We start from the raw sequence: 21380 nt of genomic DNA on the forward strand, positions 1-21380 counted from the left end.
AAATTACCTCATGGTGAAAGCATGGTCTCCATAATTTTATCCTCTGAAAGACGAGATTATGACTATGCCAGTTTGGATTCGGGTGTCAAATATACCGGTGAAGTTTTACCGTAGGAGAATCTTGATGAGAATTGCCCGAGGAATGGGGAAACCTATTCGCGTTGAGTTAACTACTTTGAACTTTGAGAGAGCAAGGTTTGCGAGGGTTTATGTTGGGGTGGATATTAAGAAACCTTTGAAGGGCACGGTGATGATTAATGGCGAGAGGTACTTTATTTTTTTATGAAAGTCTAAGTAATATCTGCTTTGGATGTGGAGTGTATGGTAACTTGGTGCATTTATGTCCCCGGCGAGCGATGGAGACGGAGGTCGTTGGTCCTTCACTTGGGAAGGAGGTGGTCATGGTAAGGAAGGCTCCACTGATAGAGGATGGCTTTACCGGAGTTTGTCAGGATGGTCGGAAAATGGGCCAACCGACCAAGCAAGTGATGTTTGCGGCAGGTGGATCGGTGAGGAATCCCGAGCGTAATCTTCAGGAAACAACCTCAAATTTAGGGAATATTGCGGTATCTAACAAATTTGGGAAGTTGGGGGATGACGGGATTTGCCGTGATTCTGGGGCAGGAAATATTCGATCGGAGGCTAATAAGGAAAATGAGATAGGAATGATGTCGGGGAAGAGTGGTCTGCACATTATGGTGGCAAAGGAAGATTTGAATCATAACAGAGCGCAAGGTGTGGCGCGTACTCGACGGTTGTAAACAAAGCCCATAAACAGAAAGAGATTGCCTTTGGGCCTAAAAGCAAACAGACCCGACCCAGTAAACCTAGAAGAGGGTTAGTGTTTGGTCCAAGTCTTGGCGATCAGACTTTGACGGCGAATGGCAAGCGATTGAGGGTTGAATTGGGGAGTGTTGGTCGGTCTGGTGGTGCGTTTGCGCTAGACGGCGAGAATCGAGTAGAGAGTAGGGTCACATAAGTGATCCATGAGGCAGATCTGCCGGTTCTACGGTTGGCTGCTAGTAATGATGATGGGCAAGGCAAGGGGAATATGAAGGAGGAGTCCCCTAGTGGAGGGAGAGCGAATTTATCCGCTTAGCAGGATTCCTTGGTGGTTCCGGTTTCAACTTTTGAAGAAATTATGAATTGTCTTCTTTAGAATTACCGGTAGGGCCAATAAACCCAACTTCCATCGCTCGATATGATACTTGTTGAGACGCACGCTGGAGGAGAGAATGCGAGTTGTTTATGCAAAGGATTAGGATTTGAGAACTCATTTCAGGTAGACGCGGTTGGGCAAAATGGGGGAGGGGGCTCTGGTTATTGTGTAGATATGACATTGGTTCTGTGGGGATCGTGAATTTTTCAGATCAGTTTATTTACGCACGGATTGTGAATGGAGTGGATATCCTTCATGTCATAGTTGTGTACGTTGCGCCTACAATTAGCAGGAGGAGTGGCTTGTGGCATCAGTTTCACGACAGATTATCTGGGATTGATGGACCAGTTCTCATGGGAGGGGACTTTAATATGATAATTAGATTGGATGAAAGTTCAGGTGGTAATGGGAAGCTTTCAGAAGATTCTTTCTTTTTTGGGGATTGGATCAATGAGGAGTCCTTTATTGATATGGGTTTTCCGCGGGAATAGGTTTACTTGGCGTCGAGGGAGGGTTCAACATAATTTTGTGGCAAAGCGATTAGACCGTGTGATATGTTGTGCACATGCTAGACTAAAATGACAGGAAGCTACTGTGTTGCAACTACCATTTTTAGCATCTAATCACGCTCCTCTCTATATTCAGCTCTTTCCAGTTGTGAGTCGGAACCCGCATCGCCGACTATTTAGGTTTGAGGCGGCTTGGTTGAGCCACAAGGGCTTCAAGGCTTTGTTTGCAGCTTCATGGCAGTGTGATCTGACAACGCCAGAAGCTCTGGATGTGCTTACGTCGACCTTGAAAAAGTGGAACAGAGAGGTCTTTGGCACATTCATAAACAGAAAGAGGAGTTATTGAAAGAAATTCAAGGAGTTTAGGATGAGTTGGACATCGTACAGACTAATGACTTGTTATAGAAGAAAGCGGATTTAATTCAGCGGCTGGATAAGGTTCTTGGACAAGAAGAAGTCCTCTAGTTTCAGAAGTCGCGGGAGAAATAGATTGGTCTGGGAGACCGCAATACCACTTACTTTCACACCTCACCTATCATCAGACGACGCGGGAACATTATAGAAGCATTGAGGAATGATGCAGAGACTTGGTTGACTGGTATGGGTGAGCTAGTAAGGCTGGCTGTGGATTACTGTAAGCGAATATACTCTTTGGATGATGTGGCTCAAGTGGTTGTCCGATTGCCGCGTGAAGGGTTTCAACGGTTATCATATGAGGATAAAGTGAAATTTTGTAAACCAATAGTAGGGAGTGAAGTGGAGACTGCTATGCGGGATATGGGATCTTACAAAGCCCTGTGGCTGGATGGTTAACAACCAATCTTTTATCTGAAATGATGAGATTTGGTTGGTGAGTCTGCATTACAGTTTGTGCTTCAGTTTTTTTGCATTAGGTGATCTTTCTCCAGGTTTGAATGATGCTTTAGTTGTGTTAATCCCAAAAGTGGAGAAGCCAGAATGAATAACACAGTTCCGCCCCATTAGTTTTTGTAATGTTATTTTTAAGACGATTACTAAGGTGATGGTTATACGCTCGAAGTTGATAGGATCCGCTCAATCATTCTTCATTCCAAGGAGGTTATGTCTGGACAATATTGTCATTGTGCAAGAAGCAGTCCATTCCATGAGGCGCACAAAGGGTCGCAAAGGTTGTATGCTTTTAAAACTTGACCTTGAGAAGGCATATGATAGAGTGCGCTGGGATATTTTGGAGGATATACTGGCTGTTGTGGGTTTGTCAGATATCTGGATTGATTGGATCATGAAGTGTGTGAAGGATTCAAAGATGACTATTCTGTGGAACGGAGAGCAGACTGAAGCCTTCACACCGCAGAGGGGTCTGAGACATGGTGACCCTTTGTAACCATACTTATTTGTTATGTGTTTGGAGAGGTTGTGTCAGATGATTGATAGAGTTTTCATTGGAAAGGAGTGGAAACTCGCAGGGGGTCCCCACTCTCGCACATTTGTTTTGCCGACGATCTGATCCTCTTTGCTGAAGCCTCAGTCTCTCACATAAAAGTTATTAGAAAGATTTTGGAGCAGTTATGTATTGCGTTTGGTCGGCGAGTAAGCCTGGAGAAATCAAAAATCTTCTTTTCTGAGATTCTGTCAAGGGATATGCAGAAGTTGATATCGGATGAGAGTTGCATTAAGTCCACCAAAGACTTGGGTAAATACTTGGGTATGCCCATTCTAAAAAAGAGGGTGAATAGAGCAACTTTTAAAGAAGTGTTGGAACAAGTTTCCTCCAAACTCGTAGGATGGAAAGAATGGTGTCTGAGCTTTACGGGACGTATGACTCTCACTAAAGCGGTTCTAGCAGCTATACCAATTCACACCATGTGCGTGATCTCTTTGCCTAAAGTTTTGCTTGATGATATAGAGAAAGTGTCACAAACTTTCCTCTGGGGGAGCACTATGGAGAAACGCAAGCAGCATCTAGTTGCATGGGAACGAGTATGTACCCAAAGAGGGAAGGAGTTTGGGCATCAAGCGCGGTCATGCTATGAACAAGGTACTACTGGCAAAGGTGGGATGGAGATTATTACATGATCGGGTCAGCTTGGAATGGTTGTTTACGAATCTGAATGAGGGATTGGATGCTCAAGATCCGTCATGGCCGACTCTGTTTAGTATAGCGATCTCATGGGGTTGGAAATGGTGATGTATTAACATTTTTGGTGGAGCTGGCAATTGTCGGGATAAAGTTCAGTTTTTGATAGATTTGACTGCCAAAACAACTCGAGCGTATGAAGGCCTGCAGTGTGGGAAAGGGAAACTGTCACGTGTAGAGCGGTTGATTGGGTTGTCAGCTCCACGAGTTGGGTGTATGAAAGTGAACACGAATGGTGTGGCTCGGGGTAAACAGGTTTGGCGACAACTGGAGGTGTTTTGAGGAATACGACAGGTGAGATTATAGTGGGTTTTGGGTCCATATCGGCGTCTGTTCTGATCCTATGGTGGAGTTATGGGGGGGGGAGGTCTACTATGGTTTGGTGGTTGTATGGGAGAGACAAGTAGAAAGGTAAGAGTTTGAAATGGATTCGGAAGTAGTAGTGGGTTTTTTGACAGCAGGGATTAGCGAGGTTGATCCGCTGTCTTTCTTGGTACGATTGTGCCATAGCTTTGTTTCAAGAGACTAGATAGTCTGATTTGTTTATTTGCATCGGGAAGCTAACCATCTGACGGACGAGTTAGCAAACCATGCATTCACTTTGCCACTTAGTTTTCATTTGTTTGAGTCATGTTCGAGTTGTGTTGAGTCATGTTGGAGTTGTGTTGAGTCATGTTCGCTCGGATGATGCCTGTGGTGTGCATACAAGAAGACGTATTTGTACTTGTTTTTTTAATAAATAACCGGAGTTTACTCCTTCTGTTTTACCAAAAAAAAAAAAAAAAATTGAAATGTGTAGAAAGCCTTTCACACATATCAAGACTCCCAAAGATGCATGATTCATGCCAAGTTATCGAGATATAAGGAGCCTTTCATCATTTTTTGTTTGGCCAAAAATTACCATGAAGACACCAACATCCATATGCAAATGCAACTAAAGGAATTTCATTTGAATAGAAAATATATATAAATTCAAATAAAACAAAATTCATGTGTATAAATTTACATTTAATATCGTGTTTGTTGACTGAAGTAAAAAGAACATATCACAATAACAGAAAGTAATTTATTTTTCTAAACAATAACGACCTTAAGTCGTATCATATAGATTTATATGGATGTTACCATGTATCACTACATATTCAATTTATTAGAAACTATGTGTAAAATTAAATAAGTTGCTCAAATTTGAAATTTTGACTTGATTACAGAAATGGCATACTAATAATGTGAAAATTCATACTAGTTCTTTATATAAAGCCAAGCGCATTAATATGTAGTCAAAACAACAAAAATGAGTCAATCAAATCTTGCCGGAGGCGAAATTACAACACCCTTACTCCCGAGAATCAATCATCAGAATCTTAACTTCTTCAGAAATAACGCCTATCTTCTCCCCATCTTCATAAATGAAGCAATATCAATCGGTAAAATCTCTTACCCATTGGTCTTCATAAATATCATCAGCTACATCCGCTCATTCCTCTCTATGTCCGTCCTCGGGGGTCTTGGAGATGACACTCTTGCTAGTGGTGCCTTTGCCGTTGCATTTGTGAATATCAGTGGATATTCACTTTTCTCTGGTCTAACAATGGGTATTGAAACTATTTGCTCCCAAGCCTTTGGCGCTAGACGTTATCAATACGTTCATGCAACTATTAAACGAGGAATCATTCTCCTCCTCCTTTTTTCTTTCCCCATTATGCTTGTCTGGATCTACATGGAGAAAATTCCTGTAATGTTGCTACAAAATAAGGAGCTCGTGTCTGAAGCTCACATCTTTCTACTTTGGTCTATCCCAGATCTCTTTATTCAGTCTTTCTTACACCCACTAAAAGTTTATCTCAAAGCCAAGTCAAAGACTCTTCCTTTACTTTGCTGCACACTGACCGCAAATTTACTTTACTGGCCAATCATGTTATTTTTTGTGAAGTATCTTGGTTATGGGATTAAAGGTATTGCCTTGAGTGAAGTTGTGTCAAATTTATACCTACTCGCCTTTATCTTCTTCTACAAGCGTTTCTCCGAAGAAAATCCAAGTGAAGACGAGGTCGAGGAGATTTATGTGGAGACATATGAAGATAATGTGAGAGAATGGAAAAAAACTACTCTGTCTCGCACTACCGTTTTGTGTCTTGGTTTGTCTTGAGTGGTGGTTCTATGAAATTATGATTTTTCTTTGTGGAGTCCTCTCAGACTCTAAAGCAAGCATTGCTTCGATGGGAATTATCATCAAAATAACTTCCCTTGTTTACAGTTTCCATCATTCCTTGAGTTTAGGAGTCTCGACCCGAGTTGGAAATGAGCTTGGTTCCAACCAACCACAAAGAGCGCAAAGAGTTGTCGTTGTTGGACTCGGTCTCAGCATTGCAATGGGGTTCATGGCTCTCACATTTGTTGTCTCTTTTGGAGAAAAATGGGCTAGGCATTTCACCAACAACAACAATACCATTCAGTTGACTATGAATGCTCTGCAAATCGTTGGCCTTTGCGAATTAGGAAACTCTATGCAAACAACAGGATGCGGTATTCTTAGAGGATCGGAGTTATCATTAATGCAGTATCGTTTTACGTGGTTGGGTTACCAGTGGGAGGAATTATGGCATTTTGGTTTGAATTTGGATTCGAGGGATTTTGGAAAGGAATGTTCGCCGCACAAATCACATGTATGATTGGTATGATGGTGGTAATATACAAGACTGATTGGGAATTGGAGGCAGAAAGGGCTAGGGAGCTCACAATGGCAGTGTATAGTGGCAACCACAACAACGAAAAGGAAATTAATGCTGAGCTAGTTGATCCTGTGGTAGTGAACTAATGATTCCCATATATCTATGAATTATCCTGTATACCTATATTAAATAAATAAAATAAAATAAATAAATGGTAAAAATTTGGATGATATCATGTTAATTTAAAATAAATTAAAAAAAAAAGTTTAAGAAGGTCAATAGCTTTAATATGATTTTCTTTTAATTTATTTAACAAACAATAATGTCTTTGTTTCGAGTAAATTGATAACTTTTTATTAAATATGAGATGACTGATGTAAATTTTGTAGGATACCAATAACAACCGAGAGATTCATCGTTGCAATTTGCAATTTCATAAATCCATTTATAATTTTAGTCGACAGAAATGAGAAGTCTTTAAACGAATTCTAAATTCATCATGATGCATCTCTCCGTGACCTTTTCACCACTTCTACATTTGCACCATAAATTGGTTCGTTATCCTCCAAAACAATCTAAAACCTATAACCATATACAATAAAACCTCTATAAATTAATAATGTCGAGACCAAAATATTTTATTAATTTATAATGATATTAATTTATTTATAAATTAATAATTCTTATTTTTATAATGTAAATTAATAATTATTAATTTATAGGTATTTTTTAATTGTTTAATTTTTTTAAAATTATGAATTGAGACCATTTTTGCAAAATAAGATTAGAATTTTGGACGTTGTAAATTTTATGGTATTGGAATTGAATTCGAAATAATTAAAAAATATTATTGACAATGAATTACAAATATTATAGACAAATTCACTTATACATATGACATAAATATTCAAATTTATGAATAAAAATATCAATTATCATACTTTAATAGTCTATCAAACTATCAAAATTTAATGTTGCATATTTAGAAATTGAAAACTTAAAAAATTTTAGCTGTTTTATGAAATGTTATAGAATATTTTATATCATTATAATTTGAAGATACATATAATAATTGTTTTATAGATATAATGTTTAAGAGAAACATATTTTACTATATCAGTATATATATATATATGTGTAAATTTACATGATTATTAATTTATGATATTATTAGGACCATATTTTACATGGAGATTTCAAAAAAAAATATTATCTTATTATCTTATCGAATTTTGTTATTTTTTACACTACCCCGATTTAGAACTAGCAAAATTTATTAATTTATAGTGTTTATTATTTTATAGAATATTAATTTATAGAGGTTTTACCGTACAATGACCAATAGAAACATTTGAACTCGAATATAAATTGTATATCAGCTACCAGATCGTTATGGTGCAATCTATAACAATTATATCAAATCAAAGAGACTAACTAAGTACAACTCAATTTTATCTAATAATACATTTGATTAATCATATAAAATAAGAAATAGAGATTCGTATCCACGAAAACTAGTAAAATATGGTGAGGGAATATCCTCCCTTTTAAGTAATTCAGAGGGCACTCTCTACAAATTTTGTCTTTACAAAACAACCAAAGTGAATAATATAACTTACATCACTTGAGGCACTTCAACAGTTTTTCATAGATTAGTTTATTTGTACTTATTTCTTAAGAAATCCCTGTCTTCATGGGAAATCGATTCACTTATGTGATACTATAGTTTAATTTCGTTTGCATTACGTTTCAAAGTGGTCGATCTTTTTGTTCGATAAACGTATCATTCTACTTCTAGCAATTTGTATCGCCATTTATATCTATTATGATGCATATATATGTTTTATTTATAGTAAATGCACATACATAACTTTTTAACTAAATGTCTGAATGTCCCTAGGCCATCTACCTACGAATTAAAAGATATTGATACACTCTATTAGTATTCAACAATTACATAACGTTGTGAATTATATATTTACTTCTTTTTTTTTTTTTTTTTTTTTTTTGTATTAGAGCATTTCCAACAGATTTTTTTCCCATTTTTCCTTCAAAGCAGAGTTACTCTGTTTTATATGAAATGAGTTTTTTTTTCCAATCCTACTAAATTTCTAAATATAAAACAAAAATTTCCAAATTTTAGTGTAAATCGAAAATGGAGTTTTCTAAATATATATTGTTTTTAAACAGAGATTTCTGTTTTAGAGTTAGAATAGTATTACAGAATTTTTTACTCTAAAAGAAAATTTAAAGCAAAATATAGAGTGGGGTTAAAATTAGTGTTAGAGATGTTAGAATTATATCTAAAATTCTCTGACATATAGTAAAGTTAGTGCAGTTTCTGGTGTTCTTTAGATTTAATAACACAAAAATAAACTATGACGTAAAGAAAGAGACTAGAGAAGAGTGATTAAACAAAAATAGAACCTGGGTTAAAGATCCTTAGAAGTGAATTATATGGATTATTATTGAATTAGTTACTAAATTCTTTGATATATATTTTTGAGAAGGAACTACACTACACAGCATCTTTTGTCTTAACGTGGCAGCGTACGAGGACTGAGAAAGATTTGGTTAGGAAACACAATGCCAAGAATCACTCATGTTGGAGTATTGATAATTCTTCTAACACGTACAACTCCAAAATTTGTGATTAGCTTTACTAATTAATTGATTTTAAGGATAGGGGGTACTTACTTCCTAGGAGTGAAGAGCCAATTACACTTGTTATTGGTCTATCGAATTACTAATTTAATATTGAGATTTCCACATGTATACAGAAGAATTGACAATTAATGCTCAAACATTATTGAAGTTTATATTATCATTTCTTAAAAAAGAATTGCATAAAATATATATCAGTTTCTCTAATTGAAAAAAGTGGAGATTTTTTTGAGTATACTCTCATGTACATAAAATAGACTTTCTAAATTATTTTATGGTGCAGCAATAATTTGAAGTTGATGAGATGAAAGCATATACATTAATAATATCAATGTTGTCACATGCATTAGTACCTTATATTGATCATATTCAGGAGATTCTGTCTCCTCGGCTTGTGCTTAAGAAACACACACAAAATACTTATTTAAAAACCCGAGCTAACCCTTTGACTAATTAAGAATCGTTATAGTATATACTCCTATTGACTATAGAGCGGCCTCGAAAGGCCAGGCCAAAAAAACGGATTCCTACTATATCAGATTTAATAATACAGTACTTGCATAGTCTCGGGACTATGGAAACGACAAACTAAACTAGAGAGAATGGCACAAGTTTCATGAAAGCTAAGCGACTCAGAGAAATTACCTAAAGTATTTATGTTTGATTTTTTAAAAATCAATTATGTCACCACGAAAAGTTGTGTGAATTACACGAATGCTCTAATTGTTTGGTCGATTTTTAATTATATGCATGTAGGAAAATGAAACTAAATGTCTTTTGCATCTCAAAAATGTTTACATTTGGTAGAAAAATGTTTGACGATTTTCAATTGTCATAAAAATGAAATGATCTGTTGTTAATATTCTTGGTACATATCATAAAAAAATGACGCCTCCGGACATAAATTGTCCAAGCGTTACAAAAACTAGGACATAAATTATGAGTATGGAAATGTTAACTAATGATAATCAAAGTGGGTACTAGCTATGTTTTGGGAACGAAACAACAACGAAAACCGTAATAAGTTCATCACTCTGTATTAATAATTAAACGTGATTAGAGCATTGAGTAGTTACGATGTTTATAATAGAAATATCATCGTCAATTATTGTGTATGCCTCTTCATCAAACAAGCAATAATTATCTTATTTACACCATCCATTTTTTTTTAATTCAAAACATTTAGATATATACAACATACATGACAAACAGCAGCAGTTAGATCATACAAGGTCTCTAGTCAGCATCTAGTTGCTGTCGATGAAAACATTTTTTTTTCTAAAGGAAAAAGAACCTAACCCGTAAAACATACGAATTCAAAGAAAATGAACAAAGGGATGATGTCAAGAAAATATATTCGAGTAGCCTCTTTACACAAATTAATTCAAAATGTAACATATGACATTGAATAATAAGGAAGTCAAAAATTGAGAATTGAGCTCACCAATAAGTGATTATATTCGATCACAGTTATCCTCGATACTTCCCACTTTGGAGCAATAGTGAACAAACTTGAAAATCCTTGATGGTGAAAGAAGTAAAGTCTTGATACATTTTTTCATAGTGTTGTGGATACAAAAAAGAGCCTCTTATAGATCCTAAAATCATGATTGAACCATGTATATACTTGGAGCCTTGGAGGTTTGATAATTATTTGCTATAGTGAGGACGAAATTTAATTTTGCTATTAATGGTCAGAGGCCATTTGATGCAAATTGGCTTAACTAGATTTAGTGTTTGAGACTTTTGCCCTACATGAAAGGGTATTACTGAAAATGCGGGTGCTAGTTGCAATAGAAATATAATCCTAATAAAAATTGATAACTTTGTTTATCGAAATTATCATTTATATTCCTATAAATTTCATTCATAGCTAAAATATAAGTAGTTTATATATTACACTCATAAGTTGGCCTTTGTGTTCATGGATTAGCTTTTTGGCATTTGCACATATAGTTTCCACGTAGATTACATGTATGTGTAGATGTAATTGGATGCTACGTAGTTAATATTCTAATCGAAGACAGAACCATAAATGTATAGAATATGTATAAAAAAATAAAAATAAATGTATAGAATATACATATATTCTCGGTTTACGCACGTGTCCTCTCGTATATCATCATTCATCACTCCACTAAATAAGTAAATATTACTATAAGCGTAATAGCGAATAAGATACAACGAGGTTCATCCCTACTATGTTAACAATTAGATTAAAATGTAAGAAAGACCTAATAGGCCGCAGATTTCTCAAATTATTGAAGTCAAATCATAGATAGAACGTGGTGGGCTTGAAGGAGACAAGACAACGGAAGTGAACAAAGAAAGAGGCTTTTGCTGTTCGTTCCACAGCCTCACTTTGGTCTTTTGGTTAGCTTCAATAGTCACTTTTAATTCAAATTTATTCATCGTCCTATCGAAATGACCAAAAGCCTTACAGACAAATAGTGATACTTAATTATTTTTTATTTGTAAGGATTCTTGATTCATTTGGTTGGAGAGACAGATTCCTTGTAAGCCCAAATTGTTAATGGACTAGTCTTGTATCATACGTGTTATTATTAACCAATTGCTAGTTGAAGTCTAAGATGCATTATTGACTTTGTTCCGTTTTATTCTGATAAAGACATAAACAAGTTAGAGGGTCTTGTCGCTAGCTAGCTAATTTATTGATTTCGTAGTTGTATATATATACCGACTTTAGAATTTATAATCATAACTAACAAAGTTCATTCAAATTAAGGACGTATCACGTACGGTATGCATGCAACCCAATCCAATACTCATGCATTTGATCCTTTTGGACGTCAAAAATACGTTTAAACATTTTCAACCATATGTAAAAGGGTTAAAGTATATACTAGTCTTCTCTAAAGACATGTTGACGAGTGACGACAACAACAAAAACTAGTCTCTGCAAATAAGGAATGGAAAAATTGCAAGTCCTTGATAGTACAAGCTAAGTGGATACAATTACTATCGTTGTAACCACGTATCTCTCCGTTGCTGATTTTAGAGCTAACCTATATATATTCGTAAATTACAATATAAAGAACTTAAACAGAATAATATTCACAATTACATAACTGAATTCTAATAGATACTTAAGTGGTAAAACTTAAAGCGTTTAAAAATCTTCATTTTGTCTATTTAACATATTACGGAAAAATTCATACTATTTCCTATTAATTTCTATTAAAATCATTATTTTTTTTTTTATCTTTTATTATCGACAAATAAAATTATATAGTAGCAATAGTTTTGATGGAAATGGAAAACTTAGCAATGAGTGATAACTGATAACGAACATTGCAAGTGCTAAATTTATATAGCTGTTGTACTTAATAGTGTCACGCACCATGGATTGGTCCATAGGCACAGTATGATCAAAGTCTTCAAACCTATCTATAGCGATGTCAAACGTTTCAACAATCAGGCTTACATAATTTGAACATTTGCAGTATTAAGGTTTACTGCTTTTATCAAAATCAATATAATAACAGTGAGTAGGTCGAACCATATATATACTGGTATATAGATCTCGATCTTACCATTTTACCATTTTCGAAGTAGGAAAATCGACGTCTCAAAGTCAAAATTTTGTAAACATATATCACAACGATGTATAAGTTCAAGAATGATATTCTTTTATGTAATTTGTTTTTGGAACATATAAGATCAAACTTCAAAGTAATATACGTACAAGGTACCCAACGAATAATTGAGTAATATACATCCCAGTATTTTGAGTACCAAAAAAGTCAAAAATTATAAACTTCGAAAATGGTAAAATGGTAAGATCGAGATCTACATACCTTCTTGAATTCAAAGGAGTGAAACAAGAACATCTACTTCGTAACTTGAACTACGTTCTGGACTAAAGATGCAGTCAAAGTACAACATTAAACTCTTTTTTAACTTGTATTAGTTAATGCCTTAATGGTGTTATCAACTAACAAACCCTCTCTAATCTCACGTGATTTGGGTTAAATTCTCGTGGACTCTCTACTCTCCAACAATGGATCTCAAATACTCTTTTTACAAAACAGAATTTTGTTATTAATTATTTTAAATCAAAAAATTAGAGAAAGACTTTTGCATCCTTTACAAATCAAATTTATTACCGGCCCAACCAGTTTAAATGGGAAAAAAGAGTAATACTTGGGTCACTCTTAGGGGTGAACCTCTTCATTCACCCCCTTATAAATTTTTTTAAAAAAAAATTCTGTACACATTTATTATAAAATTAGAAACTTAAACCGCTCTTTTATAAATCCAAACCGATATATAATTTCGTTGTAATTGTAAAATCTAAATCCTAATCATCTTATTTGTAAATCCAAACCATCTCATTTGTAAACCCAAACCGACATATACTTTCGTTCTAATTGTTAAATCTAAACCCTAACCATCTCATTTGTAAACCCAAACCAACATATATTTTCGTTCTAATTGTAAAATCTAAACCCTAACCATCTCATTTGTAAACCCAAACCGACATATAATCTAAACCCTAACTACCTCATTTGTAAACCCAAACCGACATATAATTTCGTTTTAATTATAAAATCTAAACCCTAATTCTCATTTATAAACCTAAACTGATATATAACCTCGTTTAATTGTAAAATTTAAACCAAGACAATATTTAACTTTCTTTAAATAAAAGTATATAGAATTTGTTTCCTTAATTAGTTTTGCTTTTTAATTTAATTTTTATTTTTTAAAAATAAAATATTAGATAAAACATTTTGATTGGTTGAGAGGGAAGGGGGTGAATACAAAGTTTCAAGTTTCACCCCTAGGGGTGAACCTAAGTATTTTTTTTAAAAAGATCAAAAATTACTCAAATCGGGTTAAACCCATGGTCAATTAAAAGCCAACCAAAAACTTAAAAGGTTTTTTTTTACATCGTTGTTGTAAAAAAGAAAACTTCCAAGAGAAACCGGCGATTTCAAAATCCTTCTTTACAATAAAATCAAAATCCTTAATTGGCGATTTCTTTGGGTATTTGGATCTTATTCTTCTCCTCTTACCTTTCTTTGTTGTGGTCGAGATTGCCGATTGTGTGTAGATTTCATGTCGATTTTAAGTTTTGTAGAATCGGAAATTAATGTAATCATTTTTGTTTGTAGGTTTGTGGAAAGGAGGAATGACTAAAAAACAAAACGCAGACCAAAGTGAAAATTCGAATTCTATAGAACCAGAGATCGGTAATGAAGATGGAGAAGAATCGCATCCAGAAGTTGATACTGAAGGAGCTTCCATCATTGGAGGAGATTCAACGGTATATAACTGAACATGTGAATAACTTAGTAGGATTTGGTATAAATAGGATTATTTGATGTTGTACATTTCTAGAAGTAAAAGGTACAATTGAGTAGGATTTGGTATAACTAGGATGATTTTGGACCCCCTAGACATTTTAGTAAGTAAAAAATACAACTCACTAGAATTTGTTATAACTAGGATAATTTTGTACATTAGAAATGTCTGAAAGTAAAAGGTACAACTGAGTATAACTCGGTATAACTTGTTTTTGAATGCAGGATTCTGATGAGGAAACAGAAGCTTTACAACCACTTGACATGTTCTTCAAACCTAGTGAATTTATGAAACCGTTCAAGATATCAGCTAAGTGCTACATTCATAGAGCAATGAGACTATTGCAGAGCCATCTTTCAGATGATGAGCTGAAATGGTTTACGGAGCATCCTTAGTTCAAACATTTCTTCCATATGCCTAGGTATGCAAACCAGAAGATGCAGGTTCTGTGGATGTTTTTTCTTTGCACAACATGCTTAGATAAGAAAAAGGAGTGTTGGTTTATTGTGAACGGGGTTCCAATCCGGTACTCTCTCACCGAAATGGCACTCATGTCTGGATTGTATTGTCATGAATATCCAGCCTACTATGTAAGATTGGGTAGTAATGTGTTGGGTAGGAAGCATTTTGGTCCAGGGGCAACAATACATTTTGCAGATGTGGGGCCAAAGCTACTGTCAATGAAGAAAGCTTCTAATGACCGTCTAAGAATGGCATTTCTCTTTTTTTTTTTTATGTAGTGTCATAGTAGGAAAAGAAAAAATGGGAAAGGACGCACCATCTGTGGAAAGTTTCTTTTACCGAGCTGTAGGTGACCTAGAATTGTGTAAATCATTCTTGTGGGGGAGATTTTCATTTGATGCTAATATGAAAAACCTTTTTCATATTATGCACACATGTGAAGGAGTTGTGGATCCACAAAAGATGTTTCCTAGTTTTGTTACTCCTTTAGAGATAAAGTATTCATCTTTAGCTTTTTTTTTTTTTTTAATTATAGATCACAATTTTGTATAACTAATATTTGATTGATTTGTGTTGTGAATAGCTTCTTGGGTATGAAGCTATTCCCACTCTGAAGAACAATTTCTTGAAAAGTGTTCGAGAAGCAAATTCTGAGTGTCCTCGGATGTGTAAGTCGAAGTTCAAACTAAGTCATCTTAAAGGTTTTCCTATGTCAGATTTGTATAATACTCTTAGTACAACTACGATAAGATATTTGTAAACATAAATTACATTACATATTAACTATTGATGCATTATGGTTGTATTTAAATTTGATTCTTTACTTTTATAGGACATTCAAAGTATCATTGTTCCATCTCCCGATGATAAAGTTCATATGAAGAAATCATGGATGACGATTGTGGATGGAACGATGTGGATGATGCAATTGCAGTCGGTTGGACAAAGTGTATAGTTAAGGAAAAGAAGCCAATAGTTTTTGAAAATATGCATAAAGCAGATGATGCTAGCCGAGCAGGTGAGGCTAATCCAGATGTAGGTAATTTGGCTCAAAAAAATATTGGTCAAATGAATCAAGGTCGGAAGAAGGTTGCTCCGACCAAGGTGGCTCTGAAGAAGGTGAATAATGGATTGGATGAGGTAGATAACCGATTGATGAAAGTGTTGAATAGTGGGTTTGAGAAGATAAATGCGAAGTTTGATACTCTGGATACAAGATTGAAAATTGTGGAAGTAAATTTGAAACAGTTGAAAGAAGCAAAAGTTGTACGAGAAGCAAAAGTCCTACGTTTGATATGCTTAAAATTTTTGGGTGCTTGTATTATGCACATTGTAATTCTAGAGATAATGATAAATTTAGTGAGCATAGTAGAAGATTTATGTTTGTTCGCTATCCATATGGCCATAAAGGCTCACGTGTATTTGATATTAAGAAGAAGGAATACTTTATCTTACGTGATATCGTGTTTCATGAAGAACAATTTTGTATGCTAAACCTATTGACTCTACCTCTGTATCTTCGGTGAACACGTTCACCACGTTCACCATGGGTACTCTTGTTGACGATTTTGTGGATCCAGCGTCTTTTGTGTCAAGTGAGATTCAGAATGAAGAACAGAATACTTCACGAGATGATGATAACGTCATGTCCGATGTTGAGCTCGATCGACCGGTCGCATATCAGGCTTGATCGACCGGTTTGTTGAACAGTACTAGGTTTAGCCACTTTGTTTCTTAAACTTTTTTGATAACATGAATTATACATCTTACACATAATATATATTTGGTTCTTAGTTTAACCTAAGGTTTTGTTATCATAACAAAAAACATCACCACTAATGGGCTAATAAGTAAACTGGCCCAATTCTAATTACCCTCTCTTCTTCAATCAAAAGCCTTCTCACTTTGTCTCCTTCCTCTAATCAGATTTCTTCTTCCTACATTTTGACGATCTCTTTCTCAAGTCTCAACTCTTCACTTTCTTCTTTCAAACACATATTCCTATTTCCCAATTTGAGGATTAATCAATGATTGAATTCCAACACGGTTTACATATCCGACTGGTCGTTCCGACCCTGACGCAAGGTACAAAAGCTGAGAGCGATCAACCAATCTGATTAGGTGACCGGTCGCTCCGACTTCAGATTCACAGATTCCCACAGAAATGCAATCAACTAATCCGGCACATCCTTCTGCTCCACATTTTTCTGAACATGTTGTGAAGGATTGTTCCATCGGGGAGCTTACGGTTGTTGTTAAACATCATCATTGCCTGCGACAACAACTGAGTTAGGTGTTGGTTAGAATTCTAAGACTATCCCTAAGAAATTGAATGATTATGTCTTATACACCACAAGATGCCCAACTAACCCCTCTCCTCACACACCCGCCAACACGTCTTCACTGCCAGGTATTCTCCCCTATCCGATATCAAACTATGTTTCTTGTGAAAAGTTTTCTCCTAAACATAGAGATTTTCTTGCAGCTATTTCTCAAGTACGGTGTGAAGCGGTTCTCAAGTATGGTGTGACGCTATGGGTGGAGAAGTAACGACTCTTGAGGATGCTCATGCTTGGGATACAATGCGATTGATTGTAGGTGGGTTTATACAATTAAATACAATGCTGATGGAACAATTGAGCGGTATAAAGCATGTCTTGTCGCTCCGGGTGATCGACAAATTTCTGGAAAAGATTATGACGAGACATTTGCTCTTGCGGCTAAAATGACAACGGTAAGACAATTTCTCAAGGTGGCTGATGTGCGCGGTTGGGAGATACATCAAATGGATGTTTGTAATGCCTTCCTCCATGGTGATTTAGATGAAGAGGTTTATATGAAGCTAACCCCCGGTTTCCATTCTTCCGATCCAACAAAAGGTTGTCGTCTTTGAAAGTTGTTATATGGCTTGCGTTAGGCACCACAATGTTGGTTTGCTAAACTTACCACGGCTTGTTTGGTTATGGTTTTGTGCAGACAAAAGCGGATAACTCTATATTTTACTTTGCTCTTGGTACACTTCCTCTCAATGTGTTGATATATCTTAACGATTTGGTGATTGGTGGAAATGGTCATGTTGCTATTGGTCGTTTAAAAGGATATCTAAGTGAATATTTTCGCATGAAAGATTTGGGTGCGTTGAATTATTTTTTCGGTATTGAAGTGGCAAGATCACCGAATGGCATTTATTTATCTCAAAAAAATATGCCCTTGATAATATTGATGAATATGGTCTTCTGGCGGGAAGACCCGTTGCTACTTTGATGGAACAAAATCACACTCTTTTGGTCGATGATGCTCCGCTTCCTAATCCGGTTTAGTATCATCGTCTTGTTGGAAGACTTATTTATCGTACTATTATACGTCCATAAATATCCTGTTCACATTCTTGCTCAATGTTTAAAACAGCCAAATATGAAGCATTCGGATGCTGCTATTCGTATTGTTCATTATTTAAAAGGGAGTGCGGGGCAAGGCATTTTGTTGGCTACACATACTGATCTTACGTTTAACAGCATATACCGATTCAGATCATGGTGTGTATCCATTAACGCGACGATCTTTAAGAGGTTATGTTTTTTGCTCGGTGGTTCTCCGATTGCCTGGAAAACCAAGAAACAAAAGACTATTACTTGAATTATTTAATAAAAACATATCCAACCCATATTTTTGCCTCTCCAACCTATCTTTATTTTCATATCTGAAATAGTTATTGCTATTTTTTATTCTACATATAGAATAATTATATTTTTTCCTCTATAATATAATTAATTTTTTTATTTGAAAAGTAGTCATTGTACTTTTAACTTTTTTATTATTTATGATTAAATAGATATTTTTAATAATTATTACTAGATAAGAAATTTTAAATTATTAATACTTTCATTTTCTTATTAGAACTGAAATAAATAAAAATATAATTTTCTTTTATTTTGAAGTTAAATTTTTTATTTTGCAGAATGATTCTTTAGGTTTAAAAATTAATAATTATAACAAAAATTATAAACTATACTCCCTATGTTCCAAATTATATGATTTTTTAGCCTTTTATTTTTGTTCCATTTTATAAGATTTTTTCCAGATTTCTATCCACCATTTGTATTATTGTTTTTTGAATAAATGTGTAGTAATAAATGTTATGTAAAAACAACAAATATTGATTTCATTCACAAAATATTCTTTGGCGAACGCCTCTTTGGCTAGCGTCTTCGTGTCTCTTCGTCTTGAAGAGCGGTTGTCGTCGGTTTCCGACAGTTTTTTCAGGGTCCAATAACGGTAATACGGTTACTAATCCATAACTGTCATTACCCCAATACTATTTATACCCTGTGTGTGTCTCTGTAAACGATGGGTTGAGCAGAGTGAGAGAACATTTCTTTTATTCATATTGATCATGTCGGATAATATCTGAAGACAGATGCAAGAAATAGATTTGGTTGGGGATTGAGATTCTGTAGTCAATCTCCAAGAAGATCTGTGTGCAGAGGCCTTGGGTGGAACTCGATTTAGCCTAATTGCTAAACCGGTGAATCCCCGGAAGCAAAATCTGCGGGCTATGCTTAATGCTCTATCACGGCTTTGGGGAGTGGGTGAGGATGTTACAGGGCGTATTTTGGAGAACAAAAGAATTGAATTCCTCTTCCAATCTGATGAAGCGATGAACGCGGTGCTCCGTCGAGGCCCATGGTCTTTCAACGACTGGATGTGCATCCTACAAAAACGGAATCCGGCCACCCCAGATGCAGAAATCAAGAGTATCCCTTTTTGGGTATAGATCCAGGGGATTCCTCTCCATTTTTTCACTCGTCGTATGGTTACTTTTATTGGCGAAAGTATGGGCAACTTCCTAGAAACGGAGTTTGGGGGTGATGGTGCTGTTCTGGTGGACTATATCCGCGTTCACCTCCTCTGTGAGGTTGATACCCCTCTACGATTCCAACGCTCTTTCAAATTTGGGGAAACGTCCTGTGTCTTAAAATTTTGCTATGAAAAGTTGCGAAACTTCTGTTTGTGTTGTGGTTTGATTACCCATGATGTTTCCGATTGCCGTTCTCGTGAACCGAATGAGCCACCGCCTGGAGATGATGATGATGGACCAGATTACAACCCTGACATCCCAGAGCCTGAAGTAAACAACGAACCGGTGCCAGATGCGACTGTTCTAGATACTACTCCACCATATACTAATAGGGATGCATATACACCCACACGTCAGAAGCTAGAGTCCGAAGTCCTTCAGGTACGAAAAATGGTTTGTGATGCATCCGTCTACAAGCACATCTACACATGTGAGGAGTAATACTCCACCCAACCCCAATCTGATTCGAGAAAGCACGGTGGGCCAGAAACCACCGAAGGCAATATGAATACAACATTTTGGAACTGCCGAAGATTGAAAGGGAACCTGGCAGTTCGACGCCTCAAGGGAATTAAGGCAACTTATTCCCCGGACTTACTCTTTCTGATCGAGATAAAGAATCTATATGATGTGGTGCGTGATGCTGCAGCTGAACTAGGCTATGATTATGTTAAGTGTGTATCTCCTTTGGGTATTGGGGGGGGGGGGGGGGGGGGGGGGGTGATGCACGTCTCATTGACTGTAAGATATCTAATAAAGATGTGTGTTTCTATTTCTCTTGTGTTTATGGCCATCCTATCCAAAAACTAAGACATATACTATAGGAACGACTCCAACGCATTGCCATTAAACGTAATGGTCCATGGCTAATGTGTGGAAATTTTAATGAAATCTTAGATGCTAATGAGAAACGTGGTGGAAGGGTCCGTGATAACTGGAGTTTCACAAATTTTCGAAATATGGTTCACGTTTGTAAGGTTCAATATCTCCCATTTAAGGGTAACAACATGACTTGGCTTGGTAAACATCGCACACACAATGTTGAATGCTGGTTGAATCGAGCTTTGGCTAATGATGAATGAAGAGCTCTCTATCCTGCATATGAGGTTGAATACCTGGAAATGACTGAATTTGATGACCGGCCTACGATCATTAAATTCTGACGCACAACTGACACTGGAATCAAACATTTTCAGTTTGATACTAGGCTCTGTCAATGGCCGGAGTTTGAAGCGGTTATCGATTCTTCCTGGAATAGTAGTAGTCTAGGCCAAAGACCAACCATCCTGGATAGGATTAAATCTTGCTGCAGAAACATTTCAGCCTGGAAGCGACAAAACAACACCAACTCTGCTCTCCGCATAAAAGAGTTGATAAAGAATATTGATAGAACTCACACTGATGGAAACACTACCGTTGAACATATACATGAGCTGCAACGAGAACTTCTTCAGGCGTATAGAGATGAGGAAACATATTGGCATCTAAAAAGTCGATGCCAATGGATGAAAGAAGGTGACCGCAACACAAAATTTTTCAACGCTTCTGTGAAAAACAGAATTGCTAGAAACAGACTCACTTCCATAAAAAAAACCAGCAAGAATCTGATTTA

The 21380-nt window shown here is 35.8% G+C and overlaps 1 long non-coding RNA gene and 3 pseudogenes across 2 annotated transcripts; all 4 read left to right on the plus strand.

The window, feature by feature from the left end:
* Window positions 1-5078: 5078 nt before the first annotated feature.
* Window positions 5079-6641, plus strand: LOC104728813 (protein DETOXIFICATION 50 pseudogene; annotated as a pseudogene).
* A 7634-nt stretch (window positions 6642-14275) lies between these two features.
* Window positions 14276-16600, plus strand: LOC147935260 (uncharacterized protein At3g43530-like; annotated as a pseudogene).
* Window positions 16601-16871: 271 nt separating this feature from the next.
* On the plus strand, window positions 16872-17978 carry LOC147935261 (uncharacterized). Its single transcript, XR_015573169.1, has 2 exons — window positions 16872-17320; window positions 17396-17978. It is a non-coding gene; the product is annotated as an uncharacterized LOC147935261 (long non-coding RNA).
* A 1184-nt stretch (window positions 17979-19162) lies between these two features.
* On the plus strand, window positions 19163-20540 carry LOC147935262 (uncharacterized; annotated as a pseudogene). Its single transcript, XR_015570940.1, has one exon. The product of XR_015570940.1 is annotated as an uncharacterized LOC147935262 (transcript).
* Window positions 20541-21380: the final 840 nt, after the last annotated feature.

This window comes from Camelina sativa, chromosome 11, assembly GCF_030686135.1.
Source record: "Camelina sativa cultivar CO46 ecotype springtype chromosome 11, ASM3068613v1".
Taxonomy (NCBI): domain Eukaryota; kingdom Viridiplantae; phylum Streptophyta; class Magnoliopsida; order Brassicales; family Brassicaceae; genus Camelina; species Camelina sativa.